Raw genomic sequence first — 24,240 nt, 5'->3', positions numbered from 1 at the left:
ACGGGCTAAACAGAGTCTTAGCCAATTTCTACAAGGGTGGGAGGGTCTGAATAATAGTTCTAACTGATCCACCTATTTCATTTGTTATTATTTTTGCATGGTTGTTCATTTTGTACAATGTTTGATTTCTCCTCTCAGGTATTGTCCCTGTAAAATTACCGTCACCAAGGCACCTGTGAATCATCACCATAGATTCTTGTGCTCATCCCTCCAGTTTTGATCCCTTTCTCTCCCCCTCCCCTGATGAATATCTCCAATTTATAGTTTGACTGCTAGTTTAGTCTTTTTTTCCTGATCCCTTTTATGGTTTCCCTATGTTCCTCTTATAAGTGAAACCATCCTATATTTTTCTTTTTCCTTCTGACTTATCTCACTGAGAGTAATCCCTTTCAGCTCCACCCATGTTGCTGTGAATGGCATAAGTTTATCTTTGCTGAGTAATATTCCATTGCGTATATATACCACATCTTGATCCAGTCATCCATTTTTTGGGCATTTAGGTTGTTTCCATATTTAAGCTATGGTAAATAGTGCTGCGATGAACATAGGAGTGCAGTTATCCTTTGGAACTAATATTTTGGTGTCCTTTGGGTAGATTCCCGGAAGTGGAATTGCTGGGTCATATAGTAGTTCCGTTTTTAGTAGTTTGAGAGTCCTTCACACTGGCTTTCCATAGTGGTTGGACCAGTTTTCAGTCCCACAAGCAATGTGAGAGGGTTCCTTTTTCTCCATATCCTCACCAGCATTTGTTGTTCGTTTTTTTTTAATGTGGGCCATTCTCAGTGGTGTGAGGTGGTAATCTCATTGTGGTTTTGGTTTGCATTTCCCTGATTATAAGTGGTGTTGAGCATTTTTTCATGTGCCTGTTGGCCATATGCATTTCCTCCTTGGTGAAGTGTCTTTAAGGCTGCTCACTTTTTGACTGTGATCCACCTATTTTGAACACCAAGAAGTTTCCTAATGAAATCTCATTAGAATAAATATCCATTTGTTCCAATTAACAAACCATCTGATGGATTTCACAGTTGAAGCATTTGAGTGTAGCTTTTTTCCACTAAAAACAATTAAGGCCTATTTCACATACAGTAAGATCCACCTTTTTAGGATATAGTTCTGCAAGTTTTAACAAATGCCTATATTATAGTTGAGTTTGCTTCTGTCTCCCCTAAATATTCCCCCATGTCTTGATTGTGGGCCATAAAAAAGGGCAGCTTTAATGACATAAAACCTACATAATAGACAATTCACCTGTTTAAATGTACAATTTAATGAATTTTGGTATATTACATTATTTTTAAAATTGTGATTATATGTTAATAGAATTTACCATTTTAGTGGTTTTTAAGTGTACAATTCCGTGGTATTATGTTCACAATATTCTGCAGTCATTGCCACTCTCTATTTCCAAAACATTTTCATCACCCAAAACAAAAACTCTGTACCCATTATTAGTATCAAGCGATAGCTCCCCACTTCTCCCTCTCCTTGGTAACTTCTATAAGTGGAATCAAGCAATGTTTGTCTTTTTCTGTCTGGCTTATTTCACTCAGCACAGTGTTCTGAACATTGATCTGTGTTGTAACATATAGCAGTGCTTTGTTCCTTTTTAAGGCTGAATAATATTCCATTGTATGGATGTATCATATTTATCCACTCATCTGTCCATCAACACTTGGGTTTTTTCCCCTTTGGCTTCTGTGAGTAGTACTGCAATAAACATTAGTGTCCAAGTATCTGTTTGAGTCCCTCTTTTCAGATCTTTTGGGTCACTATCTAGGAGTGAAATTACAGGGTCCTGTGGTACTTCTGTGTTTAGCTTTTTGAAGAATTGTTCCACAATAACCGAGTCACTTATATTCCTATCAGTAATGTATGAGGGTTTCTACTGCTCCGCATTCTTGCCAGCAGTTGTTTCTCTTTTTTAAAATTATGACCATTCTGATAGGTATGTAGTGCTAGCTCACTGTAGTTTTGTTTTGTATTTCCTGAAAGACTAATGATCTTTTCATATGCTCACCAGCCATTTATGTATCTTCTTAGGACAGATGTCCTTTGCCCATTTTACAATACTGGATTGTTGGTTTTTTTTGTTGTTGAGTTCTTGATTTTGGGCTTTGATTAGAGCTTTCACTTGCTAACTAATCACCCCTGGAGTGTATATTCTCATTTAGGGCTCTTCAGATGTTAGCAGTGGTATGCTGGTAAATGTTTAAAGTGCTAATTTATAACATTTAACCATTTCAGTGGTCCATTTTAAGATACCCATCTGTCCTCACTGATAAACAGAGGAGTTTGGAAGAGCTGCACACTGTCAACTCTTGTTAGTGCTATGGGGCTCTCAGCACACCATTGAGTGTGAACTAGTGGCCCTATAATATATAGACTGAAACTAACATATGTACACAGTGTATCATTTGTCTATAGAAAGTGTTTTAAATTAAATTGCAGACATTATAACTAAAAGTAAATGAAAATGATTTCTATTTCAACACTTTAGCTCTTCCCTGAAAAGAATAGCTACCCTTTGCGGAGCACACCATATGCTAGACATATTCCAAGTATTTAATTCTCAGTAAACAGAGGAGGGAACTTAAAGCAAGTTATTACTAAGCTGAGGCTTGAACCCAACTCCAGAGCTCCTGCATTTGACTTCTGCGGCCCACTGCCTCTGCCCCATTCATGGGATTTACTTAACCATGTGCTGACTACCCATAAACAGTGAAGGACTTTCTTCCCACCCCAGAGACCCATCCTTGTTACTTTTTATCCTCCGGCCTCTCTAAAACCTATTTAAATTGAATTTGAGAACTAAAAGTGTGATGGGCCATCTATTGATGAACTATAGGGGAGTAAAAAAATCTTTTTTCTTGACTGCAAAGGAAAAAGCCAACATGTTCTGTAAGAAAAATTCAAACTAGTTAGAAATAGTAAAAATGCTTCATAATCCCATCCTACACAATCATTATCAACAGCTAGCATTTGTTCTAGTAAATCTCCTTTGTGAATTTTTTTAAATAAAAATGAGATGATTTCTCATCAGAAACTTTTTCACTTTATAATTGGATACCAATGTATATAGTACTACTTCATTCCTTTTAACAGCTACATAATACACCTTTTTAAAAAAAATATAAGGGATTTCGAAAGGCTAGTTTGAGGAAAGGATAATGGGCGATACCTGGGACAAAATGTTTGCTAACTTCTGCTGGGTACCCCAAAATGGAAGCCCAATACTTTCATCCCCCTCCAGAGCTACCATCATGTACTTACCTGGAATGAAAAGATAAATTAGTCTCTGTTGTTAAAAACTACTTGGGGGTAATTATGAGGTAAGATTATGTATCATTCTTTCACATATCTTTAGGGCTTTGCAGTTCTGGTCTTTGAAACCCTATTTGGAATCTCTTCATCATCAGTTGATCCTACTCCAAGTTTGAGAGACACTGTCTTCAAGGGAGCACAACCTTTTACTTTCTCTTCATTTGTTACCCATTTTGAGATGGCCATCACCAGATTTTCTTGTTTTTATCTGTCAGCTCTCCGTGTTCTCAAAGGTTGTGCGTGTTTCTTTGTTTTCTCCTCTGTCCAGGCATTTATCACTAGCAGAGCTCCTATTGACTTTATCAGGTGTGCCATTTATTATCATTGCAACTAGGAATGGGTAGCAGAAAAGGAGGTTATCTAGGGGAAGGGTTAGCCAAGGAGTAGTACAAGTGTCTGACAGCCATTATTAGGTGGCTGTCAAAACAGCACGCTCTGCTCTCTGGCATGTATTACTCCAGGGAATAAAATAATCCAAGAATGATAAGCTCTCAATTGCCATCTGTCAGTTTGTGATGCCGCTTGCCTTGTTCTAGTTAACACTGAACACTGACCTCATATGGCACTTGGAGACACTTATAGGAAGATAAGAAGATCATAGGGTGTAAAGCAAACTGACTGAACGCCTGCTGAGAGATGGGCTGAAGGCCAGTGGTATCAGTTTATCAGGATGTGTCTGTCTCAGTTCTCTTCTCCTTTCCACCTCAGAGAGTTGACGGCATGGTGTTTCCCCCTGAAATACAGCATCCTTACATTATTTGTTCCCAGTTTAATCGAATTTGATTTATAGTTGGGGCCAAGAGTTAAATGATTAGGGTTGGGGTCAGAAGCTACCATTTTCCTAATTAGGAAGTTAAGATCTATGATTTGCAACACCTTCTCCCATTCCTTGTCTTTTCACTTTGTTGATGATTTCTTTTGTTGTGCAGAAGCATTTTTTTATCCCCCCCCACTCAATCATCTTACTTTGATGTAGTCCCATTTGTTCATTTTTGCTTCTGTCTCCTTTATCCTTGAAGTTGAATCCATAAAAATGGCATTTTCACTGTAGCTTTCACATTCCAGTTTTAATCCATTTTGAATTAATTTCTGTGTATGATATAAGATAGTGGGCTACTTTGATCTGTTGGTATGTGCTTATCCAGTTTTCCCCAATTTATTGAAGAGACTGCTCTTTCTCCATTGTATAACTTGCAAAAAAAAAAAAAAAGGAAGAATGTGGGTATTTGGAGGTGATGAATGGACTTGTCATTATCTTTCAAAATTACATGCTAAGCATCAGGCTTGTACATACATATTTTATTGTACCTACTCATCCATCTCTTCCTTGAAGGTAAACCACTCCATGACAGCTGATGGGCAGGCCATAGCCATGAGCTGCACAGAGACTCCGCCCCCCCCTTGCTTGTGTTGACTGGACTGAGAGTGACCACCTGTCCCCAAAACAGCCTTTCCATCACCTGGCAAGCAACATGGGCTTAATACAATGAGCCAGGCCACTCAGATTCTTTCTCTAGGGAATTAGAATCAGGAGCAGAGAGATAAATAAGGGACAAGAGCCAAAAGATGACAGGTGGGGAGAGGTCGTGTCAGGCCGTGTCCAAGCTGGTGTTATGAGGAGACAAACCGTGAGTAAGCAGAGGAAGTTAGTAAGAGGAACAGAGATTACCTCAGAGAAAGTTTCTACTTCTCACCACATTGAGATCTGAACCACCTTCCAGTTTTTTCCAGGTTGAGTTTGATCCTTGCTATACCTGTTTTCTTACTGTAGGCCTCCGTTTTCTTGAGCAGGCTTGAGTAGGAGGATTCCTTTTTTGCATTAAATTTGTCAGCCCTAACTTGTTGCCATTTCCACTCACTTTTTTGATGAAAAGAAAAAGCCAACAAGTGTTGGTGAGGATATAGAGAAATTGAAACTCTTATACACTGTTGGTAGGGATGCAAAATGGTGCAGCTGCTATGGAAAACAGTATGGAGGTTTGTCAAAAATTATATTTAGAGCTACCATATGATCTAGCAGTCCCACTTGGCTATTTATTTAAAAGAATTTAAATCAGGATCTCAAAGGGATATTAGTGTATCTTAGGTATCTCGGTGTTCACTGAAACACGATTCACAATAGCCAAGAGGTGGGCAGAAGCTCTTGATGGATGAATGGGTAAAGAAAATGTACAGTGGGATATTATTTGCCTTAAAAACAGAGGAAGTCCTGTCATATGCTATGATATAGCTGAACCTTGAGGATATTGTATCGAGTGAAATAAACCAGTAGCAGGGTTCCACTTATGCAAGGTATCGAAAATAGTGGTTACCAGAGACTGGGAAATTGCTGACCAATGGGTATGCAGATGTAACCATATGAGATAAACCAATCAAAGATCTGTTATACAGTCTTTTTGCCTGTAGTTAACAATACAGTACTGTACACTTACTGTTAGGAGGGTAGGTCTCATGTTAAATGTTTTTACCACAATCAAAGATAATGCATTGTCAGACCCTATCTAGGCCTCTGCTTTTTCAATTGTAGACTTTTGCATTGAATCAACAACAGTTGGTTAACGTTTAGGGTTAACATTATGTGGTGAAGACTGTTCTAAGTATTATGGGGACAGTGGAAAAACACAGATACCTGATTATTTCTGTCAAGCTCGGTGCTGACGTTATGGGCTATAAATCTGTGTTCCTGGCAAACAGTGAGAATGAAAAGAGGCAGGGATCCTGACTGTTCATTTATCACCTCATAGCTCTCAACCAACAGGGGGCCTTCTTTATCCTATTTAACCTCTCAGTAGAGTATTTGCCTTTCATTTATTCTTCTTTCCAGTCAACTCTTGATTATTCATGTAATAGAGGAAAGCATTAATGTGAATAATAGAAGGCTGCCTGAATTTGACTCTCTTCCTTACCTCAGCAGCATTGAGTTCCAGAAATGGAAACCAACTAGCAGAGAGGTAAGGAGGCTGAAAAAATTTGGGGCAGGGCCAAGCGAATTAACGTTATTTCTTCTTCCACTTTTATACCTTCCTTCTAAATAGTCTCTGTTGAGTTCTTTTCTGGTGCCGGTGGGAGATTGCTGGAAAGGCAATGCCATCTGCTTGATTAAAGTAAAAATATGGGATTAAAAAAACACTCAAATAGAGTTGGGGACAAGTTAACGAGGATGCTGTTTTTCTCTGCCATCTATTTTACCCTTATTCTGTCAATGTCCCATATCAGAGCCACCGAGCTTAATGGCAAGCATTATCCTCAGTTCAGGATTTGCGATTGAACTTGCTGAAATGCCTAAGCGGTGTTCCTTTGAGTACGGTTCTTAAGCCACTTGCATTGGGTGCTTATTAAAAATGCTGATTTCTGCACCCTGCACTAACATGAGTCCAGATATGGGGAGGGAAATTGACCTGGGGATATGAATGTTAACCAACCCATCTCTGGCTGATATTTATGCACACTCAACTATGAGAAGGAGTGTTTGGTAGAATGACCTGAGGGAGTTTGGAGAGTGGTTCTGAGAAATTAGTGACCCTTCCATTTCTCTCATTGTTTGTAGACCAATTGAGTGGTTGGGGAGAGGAAAGTGGGGCATACCTGGTGTCAGAGGGTATTTTTCTCAGTGTAAAGAGACAAGGATTCTCTGTTGAAAAGAAAATGCGAAAAATGGAGATATCACCATGCAAAATTAGGTGCCACTTAGCACTCATGTATTTGTTGAAATAATGCCTGGATGATTCAGAGTTGATTGGTCAGAGACAAGGAAGGTGTGTGTGTAAGTTGCACACTTGGTTTGCATTTGTGCTACTTTCTAAAGAGAGTACCATCTTCTCCATTTCTGCATTGTCTTTTTTTAAGAGTGAAAATAAGCTGTTATACCCAGCACGTTTGGGGGGTTGTGCTAATGTAAATGCATTCATAGGCACGACATGATGTCATTAAATGGTTGTACCTAAATATAAACCTACTAGTCAAAATGAGGATATTGTGTTTATTTTAAGACAGTGGTTATAGTGTTCCATCTTTTTGCAAATACTGACTCTGGAGTAAAGCAAGGTCCTGTATTCCATTGCTTTCTAGGCATTCCCCAACAACTGTCAAATGGGTTTTATTCCAGCAGTTTGTTTGGCAGTCTGTTTAGAATTCAGATTGCATTTTCCGATGGACACAATATTCGTGGGTGGTCAGGTTCCCAGACCAGCTGGCAAAAGCCTATTTACTCTGAACTTGAATGGAAGTACAGTCCCGCAACCCCTAACCAGATTTCCTGACAGCTTTATTATGGGGAAAAAGCATGAGGGTCAGACCTGTGATTCTAGGCACACCTCCCTGTTGTACCCGCTAAGAAGAATCACAGGGATTTATTGTTGGAGGGGACGATTCAAATTCCTTTACCTGGCCACTTACACCTTGCATCATCTGGTTTCTGCTCACCTCTCCAGGATCATATCTTACCAGATTCTCCATGTATTCTGTATTACAGGCAGAGGAGCTACTTTGAGTTTTCTGAACGTGTCTTTGTAACTGCTGGACCTTTGCAATCTTTCATGCTCTTCCATCTGGAATCTCGTCCTTCCCTTCCCCCCATTAGTGGCTGTAACGGACTCTAAGGACTCTAATTGCAGTTCTTATTATCAGATGATATGTGTGCTTGCTGTCATTTCTTTTCCTTCTTGCTAGACAGAATACTCCACAAGAGCAAAGACCATGTCTGTACATGCTGTGGTATCTCCAGTCCTTAGCATAGCTCTTAATAACTGTATTGAAAGTGAATGAATGATTTAGTACAGAGGTTCTCAACATTTTTGTCGCTGCGGTACACATGATTGTCTCCACCTGCTTAGTCACTGAGCTTAAGGCCTCATCACTAAGATGATAATATTTGGGGTTCTGCTGAATTCCTGACCCCTGTATCTATAACTCTCCTTTGTGCTCTGACTCAAAGAATATGGGAATGCAAGTAAGAACAGCAACTCATCAGAGGGATAACAATATACAAATGAACATGTATGTAGATAATATGCAAACTTTAGTACTTTAAAATGTTATTTATAGTAAATCACTTGTTTCATCTCTCACATCTGATGAGACAAAGCTATGATCTCCTAAACTATGCTGAGAAGTCCCAATCTGGCCCACCCCTCTTTTACAGATGTGAACTCTGAGTTTAGAAAGGAAAAGGCTTAAGGCCTCCCCGGTGGCGCAGCAATTGAGCGCTGGGTTGTGAAGCTGCCTGCAGCCTCTGTAGCGCCTGTTCAATCCCCGGCCTCCGGAGAGGGTCCCACATGGTGCACAGACCTCTCCTGCCGTCCGCTGCTCCCCTCAGCAGTGTACTTCGTTGGTCTGCCTGTTCTGCTCTCCACTCTGGCTCTCCCGCACTTCTGACTGTACCCAGTGCTTGAATAAATAAATAAATAAATAAATAAATAAATAAATAAATAAAACCCTTTAAAAAAAAAAGGAAAGGAAAAGGCTTGGGCCTCCCTGGTGGCACAGCAGGTTGAGTGCCGCACTCTGAAGCTGTCCGCAGTCTCTACAGTGCAGGTTCAATTCCCAGCCAGCCAGGAAGAAACCCATATGGTGCGGCAGACTCTCCTGCCTCACCCACTGCTCCCCTCAGCAATATCTTTGGTCCGTCTGCCTGTTCTGCTCCCCGCGCTGTCTCTGGTGAATTCTCTCACCCTCCTGCACCTCTGACCTGTATCCCAGTTCTTGTATAAATAAATAAATCTTTTAAAAAATTAAGCATGATAAAATCAATGGGCCGTCACTTAAAAAAAAAGGGGGGGGCAAAGCTTTTTTGCCTAAGTCCATACTTAGCAGCAGAACTGAGGGCTTCTGACTCCCAGGTTATTATGTTTTCTTCCAGAGGTATATAGTCTATAAATAGTCTGCATATGTTGGAACAAGTTTTCCTTCTGTGGATATTTGGGGCAGTCTCAAGTCACTTGATCAGGGTCACTACTGGTGGTGGACTGGGGAATTAGGAGGATGTAGTAATGCAGAAAGTACATTTTTTTTATAATATTTATTGTATAAATAATATACAGGAGCGGTCTGCGTACCATGTGGGACCCTCCTCTGGTGGCCGGGGAGCAGCCGGGGATCGAACCGGCGCCGCAGAGGCCGCGGGCAGCTTTGCAACCCAGCGCTCAACCGCTGCGCCACCGGGGAGGCCCCAGAAAGTACATTTTGTAATTAAAGTTTGGTTCATTATCAATGGGCGTGGAGGAGAGCAAAATACAGCTTACCCAAGGCACTGCTTACAGAATTCAGACATGCCTGGTGCCTTGTCACTGTTCCAGGACTCCACATCTACAGAGCATGTGGAGCATGGCAGAAAGTTCAGTGGACATTTTTGTGGATATTTCTTGATTATGTGGTTTGCTGAAATCACTCTGCTGGTATGATGATAATACCATATGGAATTTTTTATATCATTGAGAACTCACAATTGATAAGCATGTGACTTGATTAATATTGTCATTGCTATTAGTTTTATATAGTTCCTATAGAGGGAGGAGGAGACTTTAGGCCATTTGGTTCAAAGCCCTGCCTCAGCTATTCAAAATTACATAGTATCTTGAATACCTGTTGACTAATGTCATTTGCCCTTCTCATTATGACTCTTGTGGGCTTCTCCTGCTAAAAATAAAATCTTCCATAGGCTTGAAGTAAAGAACGCCGCTTCTTAGGTGACCTAAGTTGAATCTGAGGCATTTAGGAGAAAGGCCTAGCAGTAGGCCTCTGTAGAAGAAGGAAAGCAGTGATTTTCCAGGGTTGGGTCCTCATGGGGACATAAGGACAGCGTAACTCATTTCTTCACCTACCTTCTAGTAGGACACACTCCAAGAGTCCCATATTAGACTGGTTATTTCTCCCTGTGGTGAAGAAAACAGCCAGCAGGTGGCTAATTTAAAATAGCATAAGCCCCCAAACCAAACTCAAGAGGTTGGGAGAGCCAAGCATCCTTCCTCCAGGCCGCCCAAAGTCCTCAGAGACTGTACCACAATGAGTGAAAAAGGAAAGCACCGTTGGCTGTGTCCCTTTAAAAAAAGGCAACATCTGACTTGGTATTCTCTCAAGCCACTGTTCGCTCCATTGCAGTTTAGCTTGAGTGCCCTTCTTTATTGTTACTCTGAATAGACTCTGGTTTGTCTGAGCTGAGGGAAACAGAGTGAGCCTAAAAGGGCTCTTCTGGAAGTCACACTTTATTGCCTTCCCCCTAGTGACTGCCAGCCACCAAACTCCACGTCTGCTTTAGCTTCTCCTCATAAAGTGGCAAAAAGTGTTTTAGTTCTCAGTACAATGCAGAGCCTCCTGGAGGGAACCAAATGTGGAAAATGCTGTAATTTGAGGTACTTTTCAGATCAGCCCCTTCTGGTAAAGAAAGGCCCCTGTTTTCTCTCTCCTTTCTCTCTTCTTCCCTCCCCACCCCCTTCCTTTTCCTTCCTTCTCTCTTTCTCCTTCCCCTTCCCCTTTCCCTTCCTGTCTCTTTCATATTTCTGCCTCATCACAATTTGTTCGATCTCAGCTCGTCACATACTGAATTTTTCTTTTGATGTCTGCTTTGCAGAATAGCCCCTGCTGGAAAAAAAGAACAAAAACCAACTCTGTGGCTGTCCATTTGCAGTCTCCCCAGCCCTTTCATCTATCCTAGCACTTCCCTGTTCAGGAACAAAACCTGAGCTCCTGGGTCGCACACGTGGAGGAAGAGCACTTTTTAAAAGTCCGGGCATATGTGTGGGTGGGGAAGAGGGAGAGGGCTTGGAGGAGGAAAACTGGTTTATAACCTGGACAAAAGCAGACATCTTCTTTCCCCCACAAGTTTGATTAAGAACAAAGTATGCTTTTGAGGGCTTCACTGGCTAATTCAAGGCTGCTCCCCATCTTTAGGGCATCTGTGTGGACCCGGTTTGGAAGAAGGAGCCGGAGTTTGCTGCGCTGACATCTGGGTGCTCCCTCACACACCACGACTTTGTCCTCGACTTTTTTCTTCTCCTTCCTTTGGTTTCAAATCACAGAAGACCTATCTCTTTGTGCTCCTAGCTTGTTGTCTTGGTTACAGAGTTCTTCAGCCTGCATTTTCTTGAGGGAAATATGCTGCTTAAAGATTTTTAAAAATAGTGACTGAAGTCTCTTTCTTTAGGGATGCTAGGGATTGAGTAGTGGGTAGAACAAGGGTTTGTAAGCTTGGTTTCATGTAGAAATCACCCGGGACATTCTAAAATACTACTGTCCAGGCTGTGGACCCATGCCTGACCAGTGGAGTCAGGATCTTGAGGAGTAGCCTCCAGGAATTGGCATTTTATTTTAAATAAACTGCCTAGGCAATTCAAACGTGCAGTTCAGACTGAGAACCATTGCATTTTAACAGCAAAGCCAAACAGCTGAGTTCTGGGCTGTTTGAAACAGGTGAGGAAATACAATCAACTTTTCTGTACCTTAGTTTTACTTGCCTTAAAGAGGGGACCAGCAAAGCTGGAAGAGTCATTGTTGTCACACACAAAAGAGAGATACCGTCCCTTAAAAAATCCAATTATCCAGCTGGCTTGGTGTCTGGATATTCCTTGGGATTAAGATAAATCTCTCCAATTGCTTGAAGAAGGAGCTTATCTGTGGGGAGGAACAGCAGTTTCACTTTCGCCAATATAGTTGGGATAGAGCTTTCTGGGTTTTTGGACTTGCCCCAACTTCAGACCCCCTTCTCACACCCCAGGGTGTTAGCAGTGTTAGGCACCATATTTTTATTCTTTGTAAAATAGCCTTTTTTAAAATCGAATTTTCAAACATAAAAGTAATATAGGCTCATGATCCAAACCTGAAACATGACAAGAATATGACACATAGCAAATAAAAGTACCCTAGAAGTCTGTCTCTCAGAGATAACCACTGTGAGCATGTCTTTCCTTCTGATTTATGTTTGGAAGGAATAGAATAGTGCATATGATTCCCTTCGACCCCTGGCTCCTAAGAGTCTTCTCTCCGGAAATGAGCATCATTACCAGTTTCTTGGAAATCTTGAGACGCACTCTATGTATAAACAAGTTTTGAATATTTTACCAAGTCTTTCCTTACACAGAGACATTTGTTTTTTTCATGTATTCATTCAACAAGTATCTGATGAGTGTCTTGCGTATTCCAGACACTGTGTTAGTCTTGCATCTGCAATAAGGATCAACACATAGACACTGCCTTCTGAAAGCTTACTGTCTACCAGGAAGTTTGACATTTAACAAAAAACAGCCACTATAAAAGGGGGAATGGTGATGCATGTTATGAAGACACAGATAGCGTTTACAGGCTTCACTCGTAAAATGGTGGGGAAAGAGTTCCCTTCTCCAGTTTTCTCATACAAAAATGTCGATGGGAGATTGGAAGCAGTGACCCCCAACCTTTATTCTTGCCAACAGTTTTAATCTTTTTTTTTCCACCAGGATTTTCATCTGACAAAATGGCCAACTGAGAATTTGGGTAATCCACCAGCCAGCTTTATCGTTGGCTGGCTGAGTGCTAGCAGGACCTCACCCAGATCCAGAGACCTCTGTCACCCACGCTGTGAGCTCCTATAGACAGCTCTGTCCTGCATCTCTTTGCCCAGAACCCCAGCAGGGACAACCTGATGCGTAGGTCATAGGTCCTTTCATCACATTCCTATTTTCTATCTTAGCATCTCTGTAAGTGGTGGGTGCTCTTATTCTCATTTTTAAAGCTGTGAGAACTAAGCCTTAAAGAGGTGTTAAAACCCCCCTCAAAAAATAACCCTGTCTCCCCTCCCCAGAAAATCCTTGAGCATAGTTACATAGGTCCTCTGTGGCACAGCTCTCAAAACATTTGTTGCCCCGTATGCCCGTGACCCTGACACAGTTGACCTCCTTGCGGGGAGCTGGTTACCATCCATTTTCCCCACAGGTTGGCCCAGGGTTTGTTTCTTCAGAGTTGGGTTGAAGAATTTCAAGATTACTAGGTCATCATGGTGTAAATATTTTTCTGAGGGTGAGGTCAAAGCAGCACATGACCCTCTGTTTCAAGAGCTCCTTGAAAGGTCGAGCTCTTTGTTCTTACTGTCCCTCTTCCTTTTTTTCCAGCTTGTGTCCTGGGTCAGGCTCTGCTCAGGGAGCAGCGGCGCTCTTGCACGTGTTTCCTGGGAGACTTGAGTGTGTCTGCTTCTGTGTTAGGTACTGTGGGAGTGGAAACAGAGGCAATTTAGCAAATGACAGATTATCATGGCAATAAAAGGTAGCATTGGTTACAAACTTGATTTCTGGAATCAGACAGTTTTGTGTCCAAGGCCTGACTCCTTCATTGCTTATTAGTTGGGTGACCTTAGAATAAGTTACTTAACCTTTCAGTAGCTCAGTTTCCTCATATGTAAATGGGAGTGGGGTGAGGCCCACTTATCTCATAGAATTTTGCTGTTGAGGAATACATGAAACAGTACTTGTAAGATGCTGAATGTAGTGTCAGGCACATAGTAAGCACTCAATAAAGAATAGCTGCTGCCATTATGATTATTAGTAATAATATCAGTATTATTAGTCTCTTATTATTAACACTAGGAGACTAATTGATAAGTGTATATAGTACTAGTAAGTACAAATGGAGTTCAGAAAAGGAGTGATGATCAATTTGAGTGGGTTATCCAGGAAATCTCTGGAGGAGATAGAAGTGGAAAGAAATATACCAACTAGTGCAATTATGAAAGTGGAAGGCTGAGCTGAACTAGAGTGGGGACAAAAAGAAGGAACAAACTCAATGTCTACCATACTTAAACTCTGCTACCAGCTCACCTGTCTTCACAGCCAATGCCTCCAATCCTTTATGGCTCCTCATTTTGGAGAGTCCTGTATTACTGTTTGCAGTTTAGAGGTGATAGTAAGAGGGGACTGGCTGGCTGACTGCTGTGACTGTGCTTCAGAGGGTATCTGTGCCTTGGTGGAGTTGACATGAGTCTTTTTTAAAAAGATTTATTTTTTATTTATTTATGCATACAAGTACTGGGGTGTAGGCCAGAGGTGCAGGGGTTGAGAGGATTCACCAGAGACAGAGTCTGGAGCAGAACAGATAGATATACTGAAATGCACTGCCGAGGAGAGCAACAGGCGAGACAAGAGAGGTCTGCTGTGCCATGTGGGTCAGCTCCCTGATCAGGGATCAAACTCAGACCTCAGTGGCTGTCGATAGCTTGATAGCGCTGAGACTTTAACCCGTGTCACCAGGGAGGTCCTGACATGAGTCTTTTTTTTTTAAAGATTTATTTTTATTTATTTTATACAAGCACTGGGTACAGTCAGAAGCGCGGGAGGGTGAGAGAATTCACCAGAGCGGGGAGCAGAGCAGGCAGAAGGACCAAAGTACACTGCTGAGGGGAGCAGCGGGCGGCAGGAGAGGTCTGCGTGCTATGTGGGACCCTCCTCCGGTGGCCGGGGAGCAGCCGGGGATCGAACCGGCGCTGCAGAGGCTGAGGGCAGCTTCGTAACCCAGCGCTCAACCGCTGCGCCACCAGGGAGGCCCCTGACGTGAGTCTTAACTCTGCAACTTAGTTTGGGGTTCAAAGCCACCCACAAAGCACCCAAGGATGTTGGCTTCATAGTCCCCAGACTTTCAAAAGACTTCTTGACAAATCACAAAATGAATGAATGGATTGATGATGGGACAGAGACCTCTATAGAGATGTAACATGTCCTACTGTTCCTGATGGCAAGGTTCATGAAGCCAATTTAAACAGGGGCTTGTTTGATAAGCTAAAATGGGAACCTAATGGAGTTGAAAGGTCTCATGAGAGAGACCATGTAAGGTTTATCATATCTTTATATTGACTAGACAGTGTATCCTTTTCTTTCGCCACTCCTGGAGAAACATAAATAACAATTTTTCTCTTGGATGTTCCTGGCTTCCAATTCCATGCAGCACTGTGCATGATAACACTATGTTATTTTCTTTCTTTTTATTTTATTTTATTTTATTTTTTTTTAGAGGCATGCATTTTCATTTATTTATTTGTTTGTTTGTTTATACATGCACTGGGTACAGTCAGAAGCGCGGGAGGGTGAGAGAATTCACCAGAGCCAGAGCGGGGAGCAGAGCAGGCAGAAGGACCGAAGTACACTGCTGAGGGGAGCAGCGGGCGGCAGGAGAGGTCTGCGTGCCATGTGGGACCCTCCTCCAGTGGCTGTGGAGCAGCCCGGGATCGAACCGGCGCTGCAGAGGCTGCGGGCAGCTTCGCAACCCAGCGCTCAACCGCTGCGCCACCGGGGAGGCCCCTATGTTATTTTCTTAATTTTTGAAATATCTTGGTAAGAGTTGGAAAGTACCCACTTCTTAATAGGACTGTAGTTATACTGATTCTCTCTTGATTCCTCTTTTTGGCTTTGTTCCCAACCTCTAGTGATGTTTCCAAGTGGGGCCGCCACGAACAGCTATGCACTGCACAACCCTAGGAGAGAGTGCCATTCACATAGACTATAATTGAATGGCGCCACTAGGGTTGTGCAGTGCACAACCTATACAACTGTACTCGGTGGCCCTATCCTAATGCTTTCTTCGTGAGGGCAAAGTTTTGGAAGAAATAGAGAGTACCTCTTTGGAACCATTTTCAGGGACTTAATAAGAGGGCCAAAGCTGTGAGTTTTTGCATGGGGCATATGGGTAATGTCGACTAACACATTTTGGTTTGATTGAAAGGCATGTGACAAAGGGTAATGACTAATAAGGCTGGTTGGGGATTAAATGATGATGGGGAGGGGGAGGTCTTTGAGTGCTAAATTAAGGAGTGTACGTTTTATTCAACAGGCAATAAGGAGCTAGCTGAAGATTTTCAAAATAGTTTATCGAGGTATAATTCACTTGCTATACAATTCAACCATTTAAAATGTTCAATCAGGGCCTCCCCTGGTGGTGCAGCAGTTGAGTGTTGGGTTGCGAAGCTGTCCGCAGCCTCTGCAGTGCCGGTTCCATCCCCGGCTGCCGGGCGAGGGTCCCACATGGTGCAGACCTCTCCTGCCGCCCGCTGCTCCCCTCAGCAGTGTACCACGTCAGTTTGCCTGTTCTGCTCCCTGCTCTGGCTCTGGTGAATTCTCTCACCCTCCCGAGCTTCTGACTGTATCCAGTGCTTGTATAAATAAATAAATAAATGTTAAAAAAAAGATATAAGGCTATTAAAACAGATTATAAAAAAAAATTGTTCAATCAGCGCTTTCAAGTATATTCTCAGGTATGTGCAGGTATTACCACAGTCATTTTAGAATATTTTCATCTCATACTGTTTGGCTGTTGTTCCCCTGCCCACCCTTACTCTACCCCCGCCTAACTCTAGGCAACTACTAATTTAGTTTCTGTCTATAGATTTGTATTCTGGATGCTTCCTAGAAGTGGTTTGATAGGGTAATAGGGTCTTTTCTAATTTGCATTTTTTATTGAGCACAATATTTTTAAGGCTCATCCTTGTTGTAGAGTGTATAAATACTTCACTTCTTTTTATGGTCAAATAACATTGCTTCGCATGGTTATGCAGTCATGTGTTGCCTAATCGTGGGGATATTTTCTGAGGAATGCATCATTAGGCTGTTCTGTGATTATGTGAACATAGTTGAGTGTAATTACCCAGACCTACATACCTAGGCTGTGGTATCACTGTTGTATATGCATGCAGTGTGTGGTTGACTGAAATTTCAGTAAATACCATGACTGTATGGTATTTTGTGCCTCCATTGGTTCATTGATGAGTGTTTGGGCTGTGTCCACCTTCTGGTTGTTGTGAATAATGCTGGTATAAGTTTTTGTGTGGACGTTTCTCTTGCAGACACACACACACACACATATACACACATGTATTTATGTATTGTACATAAGTATGTATACTGGGTTGTCATATAACTCATTGTTTAACCTTTTCAGACACTGCCATTCTCTTTTCTAATGTGGCAGCACCATTTTTATATCCCTGCCAGCAGTGCATGCGGTTTCCAGTTTTTCCACATCACATGAACACGTTTTGTTTTTTTTTTACTTATCTTAGCCTTGCTGGTGGGTGTGAAGTGGTACCTCACTATGGATTTCATTTGCATTTCCCTAATGATGAGGGATGTGGCACTTCCTTTCTTGTGCATATTGTCCCTTATCTTCTTAAGAGAAATATCAGTTCAAATCCTTAGCCATCTTTTTTTTTTTAAAGATTTATTTATTTATTTATTTATTTATTTATTTATTTATTTATTTATTTATTTATTTATTTATTTATTTATTTATTTATTTATTTATACAAGCACTGGGTACAGTCAGAAGCGCGGGAGGGTGAGAGGATTCACCAGAGACAGAATGGGGAGCAGAACAGGCAGACTGAAATACACTGCTGAGGGGAGCAATGGGCAAGACAGGAGAGGCTTGCTGCGCCATGTGGGTCACCTCCCTGGCTGGGGATCAAACTCATGCTGCAGTGGCTTTGAATAGCTTGATAGTGCTGAGGCTTAACCCCTTGTAACACCAGGGAGTCCCTGGTATCCCACTGTCTTAATTACAGTTGTTTTGTAGTAAGTTTTGAAATCAGGTAGTTGGCTCCTCCTACTTGTCCTTTTCAAGATTGTTTTGACTGGATGTCCTTTGCAATTCCATAGGTATTTTAGAAATAGCTTGTAATTTTCTACAAAGAAGTCAACCGAGCATCTGATAGGGGGTGTTTGATTCTGTTCCAAACTTTTTGTCTGGGAGCATAAAGTGATTAGGGTAGTATTTTAAGAATAGGAACTTGACAAAAGTATAAGAACTAGAGTGAAGGAGGAGAGATAGGAGAACTGGAGATCAAATAGGCAACTGATAAGGTAGTTTAAGAAAATGATAGGGGCAGAAGTAGGAAAAGACAGTGAGGATAGATTTGAGATAAATCAAAAAAGTTAAAGTATCGAGGACTTGAACTGATATTTCTCAGATAGGACTTGTAGACTGACTTCTTGTTGAAAGCTAAAAAAGAAGGGAGGCACCAAAGATTTCTCTGAGGTTTGAAGATAATTTAATTGGATGACAATACATATTTTAACTTATATAATAAAATGATTTTCAACTTACAAAAGAGTTGTAAAGATATTGGAGACAACTTCTGTATACTCTTGATTCAGCTTTCAAGGTTATTCTCTTGCATAAACATGGTAAAATTATTAAAGTTGAGAAATTAGCATTGTTTCTATGAACTAAACTATAGACTTTATTCCAATTCTACCAGTTTTACCACAAATGTGTTTTTTCTATTCCAGGATGCAATCCAGGATATACCACATTGCATTTACTTGCCATATTTTTCTCTTTTTTTCCCCTCATATTTCAAAGGACAGATTTATTGGGAATAGAAGAAGGAAAAAAGAGGGACACCTATGTAGACACAGATGGGCAGTGTTGGGAGAAGGACTGTCTTGTGCCATGTTTCTGATGTCTCCTCTAGTACAATTCCTCAGTCTGTCCTTCATGACCTTGACAATTTTGAAGAGTCCTGATCAGCTAATTTGCATAGTATCCCTAATTTGGACTTACCTGATTGTTTTTTTCATGATTAGGTTTGAACAATTAGGGAAGAAATACCACACAGTGATGCTGTATTCGTCTTGGTGCAGCGTATCAGGGGGTACATGTTGATATGACTTATTCCTGGTGATATTCACACTGATTCTAAGGTGGTGATTCTAGTTTTTTTTCCACTGTAAAGTTACTATTTTCCTTTTGTAATTAGCAAGTATCTTGCATGCAAAAATGATGATGCTTACACTGATCATAGCATCTATCAGTAGTTCCTCCCTGTAACAATTACTGCTGCTGTGTTTGCCTAATTGTGATTTTCTGTTTTGCCCATTCCTTGACCTTTTTTGGTTGGAATTCTACTCTACAAGAGCTGGATCTTCTCTCCCATTTTTGAGGGAACAGTTAGAGAGGAAAGAGGTTAGGAAAAGTATATCATAGTTCAGATTTAGTTATGTTAGGTCTGTGTGACATCCAGATGGAAATAACCAGAAAGCATTGGATATCTTCATAGAAACAACAGTTGATTTGATTTAGTTTTGTCATTTCCTTTGTTTTATTTCTCTATAGTTCACATATGGGTGGAATATTGGTATTCGTCTTTTTCCTTCTGACTTAGTTCACTTAGCATAATCCCCTCCAGTTCCATCCATGTTGTTACAAATGGCAAAAGTTCATTTTTCATAGCCAAGTAATATTCCTGTGTGTGTGAATATGTGTATACGTACCACATCTTCTTAATCCACTGCTATGTTGGTTGTTTCCTTAGCTTGGCTACTGTAAACAGTGCTGCAGTGGACATAGGGGTGCATCTATCCCTTCAAATTAGTATTAGTGTTTTGTAATCTTCTGGTAGATACCTAGGAGTAAAAGTGCTGGGTCATGTGGTATATCTATTTTTCATATTTTGAGGAACCTCCATACTGTTTTAAATAAGGACTGGGTCACTTTACACTCCTACCAACAATGCATGAAGATTCCTTTTCTTCATACCCTTGCCAACACTTGTTTCTGGTTGTTTTGATATGTGTCATTCACGCTGGAGTGAGGTGATATCTCATTATGTTTTGATTTGCGTTTTCCCTCATGATGACTGCATTTTTTTTCATGTGCCTGTTGGCCATCTGTATGTTTTATTTGGAGAAACATCTATTTAGCTCTTCTGAGTTTCCTAGACGGGGAGGGAGGATGGGGCTGGAAACAAAGTGACGAGGGGGCCCAATGGTCAATGGTGAAGACCTATGGCAATGAACTTATTTCCCTAAATCATATACATAGTTGTAAATCAGTGTTACCTCAATAATAAAAATAAATAAATAAATGGTAAAAGCAGTTGAGGTTAAGATATTGAAGACAGGAACTAATACTTTTTTCATTTTACAAATGTAGAAACTGAAGTTCAGGGTGAAAACCGAGACACAATGGTAATTCCAACTGGCAAGGCAGCAGGGAGTGGGGTACATCTTGTTGAGGGCCTTGATTCCCTACCTACCAGTGACTTTGGACTTTGTTCAGTGGCCATTTAAGATTTGTCAAGAGAGAAATTTTAGTAATCACATCCTAGTTCATAATCCACTGCAACACTATATGTGGCAACAAAGAGCCATTTACAACCCCAACTTAAATAAAATCTATATACTTCATAAGTTTTATAAACCATTTGAAAAAAGAATTGTTGTCTGGTGTTATTGAAGAATACTTTGTGGAAGAAAAAGAATTTACCATGGACTTGGATGAAATTTGCAGTAAAAGAAGAAAAAGGGCATTTAAGAAGGATGATGCTACTTATTTTATTTACACTGTGTCAGACACTTAATTAAGTGCTTCAAGCATTTAATTCTCACATGTGCCCTTTGAGATATTAATAATGGAATCCCCATTTGGTAGACGAGGAAACCAAGTCTGTGGTGGGTAAATGTTCACTCCCTGTACGCAGGTAGACAGGGGAAGCCAAGAAGTCTATCAGAATATTATTATGCAAGAATGGAATCAGAACAAGTGAGGTTAGATTAATTGGGAGTTTTATATGAGCTGTTGCTAATAAAGCTCACAGTAGGGATGGATTTTCTTTTGCGATCAGAATAATTATAGCTATTATGTATTGAGTGCTAGCTATGTGCTAGGCAGTGTGCCAAGTGCTTTGCCTGTTTTATTTCATTTGATCTTCTCTGAAATCTTGTTGGACATAGGCCCTATTTTTATCCCTATTTTAGTGATGAATATGACTCCAGTCTCTTGCCAAAGGTGACAGTGCTGGTGAGGGGCAGAGCCTGTATATAGAAACAGGTCTCCAAAACCCATACTTTAAGCCACATGGTAATGCTACCTGTCCTGTTTCTAGCTTCTTAATAGGGATGAGTTTGCTAATGGGACCAGAAAACTTGATATTAAGAGCTAAGATTGGCTGGCCCCTAAATAGTGCTTGGGTGTGGACACTGCCAAATAATGTCTTTGTGACTCCTTATTCTATACCTCAATGATTGACCAAACCCATTCTTTCTTTAGGTATAATTTAGTCTGGTGTTTTGAGCCTGTGAAATTCTCGCTTTGAGGTGACTTTACAACCTTTTAAATTTCTTTTATATTGATTTTAAAGCCTATTAGTAGTATCCTACTTTGCCTTTTGTCTAAATTCTTGACAGAATGCTCTTCGTAAGATCCTTACACTGGCAAAAATTGAATTTCTCAGAAAGAGGTAAACGGAAGGAGTTAATGGGAGGACAGAGGATGGACATTTTACTGAAGGCTTCCTGACGAAAATGATGTTTAATTTTGTATTTGATGGGTAAATGAGAGCCAGAAGAGAAAAGGTGAGAAGGCCATTGTGGATGAGCTAATGGATTAACAGTGGCACAATTTTGTGATATTGGAGATTTAAATTAAAAAAAAATTACTTATTAACATATTTGGGAAATAATAGGTGACTTCGTGTAAGCACAGGAAACTCTCAAAGGATATCAAAGGTTGAAACCATAATGGAAATGACAAATACTTCTAGTTACGTAAAGATAAAAAAAAGCTTCTATATATCAGAAAACGACCACAAGCAGAGCTATAACATTGACAGCCTGGGAAAAATTTGTGTTAAATGTGAAATAGTTTGCATTAAGTGTCATTAAAACATAACTAAATCCTATAACTCAATAAGAAAGAGAACATACCATTTGAAAAATAAGCAAAGGCCACAGATGATCACATTCCAAATGAAGAAATAACGGTTTGCCAAAAGATGTTAGAAAGTAGTTTAACATTTCTGGTAATCCTAGACATGCAAGAAAATGTGTGTGTGTGTGTGTGTGTGTGTGTGTGTGTGTGTGTGTGTGTAGAGGGAAAATAGTTTTCCCTCTACCCTTCTAGGTTCTTGGCTGTGATACCCTCAAAATAAAATAACAGATTAACAGAAGAGAAACAAACATGTTTAATGATACATATGCCTTCTGTGTCCATGGGGGAGACCAGGACAACAGAGTAACTGTGACATATCCCCACTACCTCTAGAAGTTCTACTTCCAGCTAAAGACAAAAGAAAAATAGCAATGGCAGGGAGCCAGAGTATGTCTCTTATGAAGGGATAAATTCTACTTGGTGTTCAGAGTTTCTCCCTTGTCTGCTATTAAAAAAAATAACCAACTGAAAATAATCCTAATGCCAAAGAGACATTTTGGGGTGGCAAATTCTGTTCCCCTTCAGTGGTTTGCCTTTTAAAAAAATGATAGTAACCTATTGAACAAGTTACAGCAAAAGCACATTCTCACATATTGCTGGCTGGAGATAGCATTCAAAGAAAATTTCTGGGAAGCAGTTTAGAATTATAGGTTAAAAACCTTAAAATATATATTCCCTTTGGAGGCCTTAGAAATTCTCCTTCTATGAATGTAGGCTAAGGAAATAGTAAAGGATATGAAAATTTAGGCATAACTTAAGTTGGGGAGGAAAGGAAATTCCATCCTGCCCCTCTGGGTTCTTCTCTAGTTGGTCAAATAATCAAATTAACATCAGACAGATCAGTAGACGAAAAAGAAAATTTTGTTCTTACAGGGGATCTACATAGACCTGTAGATTCCAAAGTTAGTGGGCCAAAATGGGATATATATGCTGAGTTAAGGAATAGCATGGGAGCTTGGGGCTTCCAGGAACTCACATATGACAAAGAAGAGGTGCTCTGTAATTAGATTTTGTCCTGCCATGTAGATAGGCTTTTTTTTTTTTTTAGGTAGAAAGGTTATTTCTGGTAATACCTGTTTCTGGGAAAACCCCCCAGGTTTCATTCTTCTAGGTAAATTGGGGAATGGTAAGTTTCTCAGGAGCCTGCTGGACTTCGATTGATGTCATCTTGAAATAATCTGCGTGTCAAAGTGACACGTTTTGGGGAGGCCTGCCCTTTACTTCCATGTATAGCAACAGGAGGAGATTGGCTCAGTAAATTATTGCCTATCCATACAATTGAATAAAAGGAAGCTATGACAAAATGAGGTTGTAGAAACATATTTATTGATACAGAGAATGCTCAGGATACAATATGGCAAATGCATGAGGCTGCCATGCTGGAGAGAGAGGTGGGGTCTGGAATAAAGAATGCCTGTCATGCTAAGGAGCTGGAGGTTTTCTGGTAGGTGCTGGCAAGCCATTGAAAATTTTTAAATGGCAGATTAGAGTAGTATTTGTGCTAGATCCCTTTCACTGCAGCGTGCCTAGAGGTGGGAGACTAGTGAGGAGCTCCAGGGAGAGAGGATGGGGGCCCCGGGACAAGTGATGGCTAAGAAGGTTGATTAGGGAAGGTGGGACCCTGCAACCAGAGTGGTTCAGAAAGAAGGACCTGGCACAGCTGTTGGTGTCTACAGTGGGTGCTCAGGAAAGAGATGAATTTACAAGTTTCTGGACGGAAACTTGGAGCAGCAACGGTGAAGCTATCCTGGGGAAGCTGAGAGAATGTGGTTTGGAACTGAACCAGTGTTTTTTTTTTTTTTTTTCCATGGAAAATTCAATCCAGAGAGCCCTCAGTTTTATAAAGACTCAAGATGTACAAGCCCCCAAGCACATGTGGGAATGAGGCAAGTTGGATCTAAGCCTAACCCATCTTTACGGAACACTGGACTCTGGTACCCATCTGTGTAAACATACTTGGCTACCTGGTTAGGTTTGTGTTTTGAGGTGTCTCACCTTGTAGAGAGATCTTATCAGCTGTGTGGTGGCACAAGTATGGAGCCTTTGGGGGTGACTCCCTGTACTCTGAGGTCAAGAGGCAGGGATATAGCCTAAAGAAGAAAATCCCCCAGGAGGCGTGGTCCATGTCAGGTAGCATGCATGTTGAACTGGGATTTAGGGGACATGGTTCTTGTCAGAAAGCTTGTGAGAACCTTTCCCTCAGTTTCTTTATATGTAAAATGGGATTTAATAACAAGACCCTGTTTGCACCCAGGTGGTGGGAAA

The 24,240-nt window shown here is 40.9% G+C and overlaps 1 protein-coding gene across 7 annotated transcripts in view; it reads left to right on the top strand.

The window, feature by feature from the left end:
- The window catches only part of TMEM164 (transmembrane protein 164), a 150,606-nt gene that overhangs the window by 34,535 nt on the left and 91,831 nt on the right, over positions 1–24,240 (top strand). Inside the window, exon 1 of one of the 7 annotated variants that reach the window (XM_037512077.2) lies at positions 13,323–13,487. The exons of the other annotated variants lie outside the window; for them this stretch is intronic. The gene's annotated coding sequence lies outside the window, so the exon portion shown is untranslated. Of the gene's footprint in view, positions 1–13,322; positions 13,488–24,240 lie in introns of those variants that run through there. 7 annotated transcript variants of the gene reach the window in all.

Source organism: Talpa occidentalis, unplaced genomic scaffold, assembly GCF_014898055.3.
Source record: "Talpa occidentalis isolate TD23 unplaced genomic scaffold, MPIMG_talOcc4v2.1 talOcc4.15, whole genome shotgun sequence".
NCBI classification, from domain to species: Eukaryota; Metazoa; Chordata; class Mammalia; order Eulipotyphla; family Talpidae; genus Talpa; species Talpa occidentalis.
The sequence above is the reverse complement of the archived record's forward strand: the minus strand, read 5'-3'. Positions and strand labels throughout refer to the sequence as shown.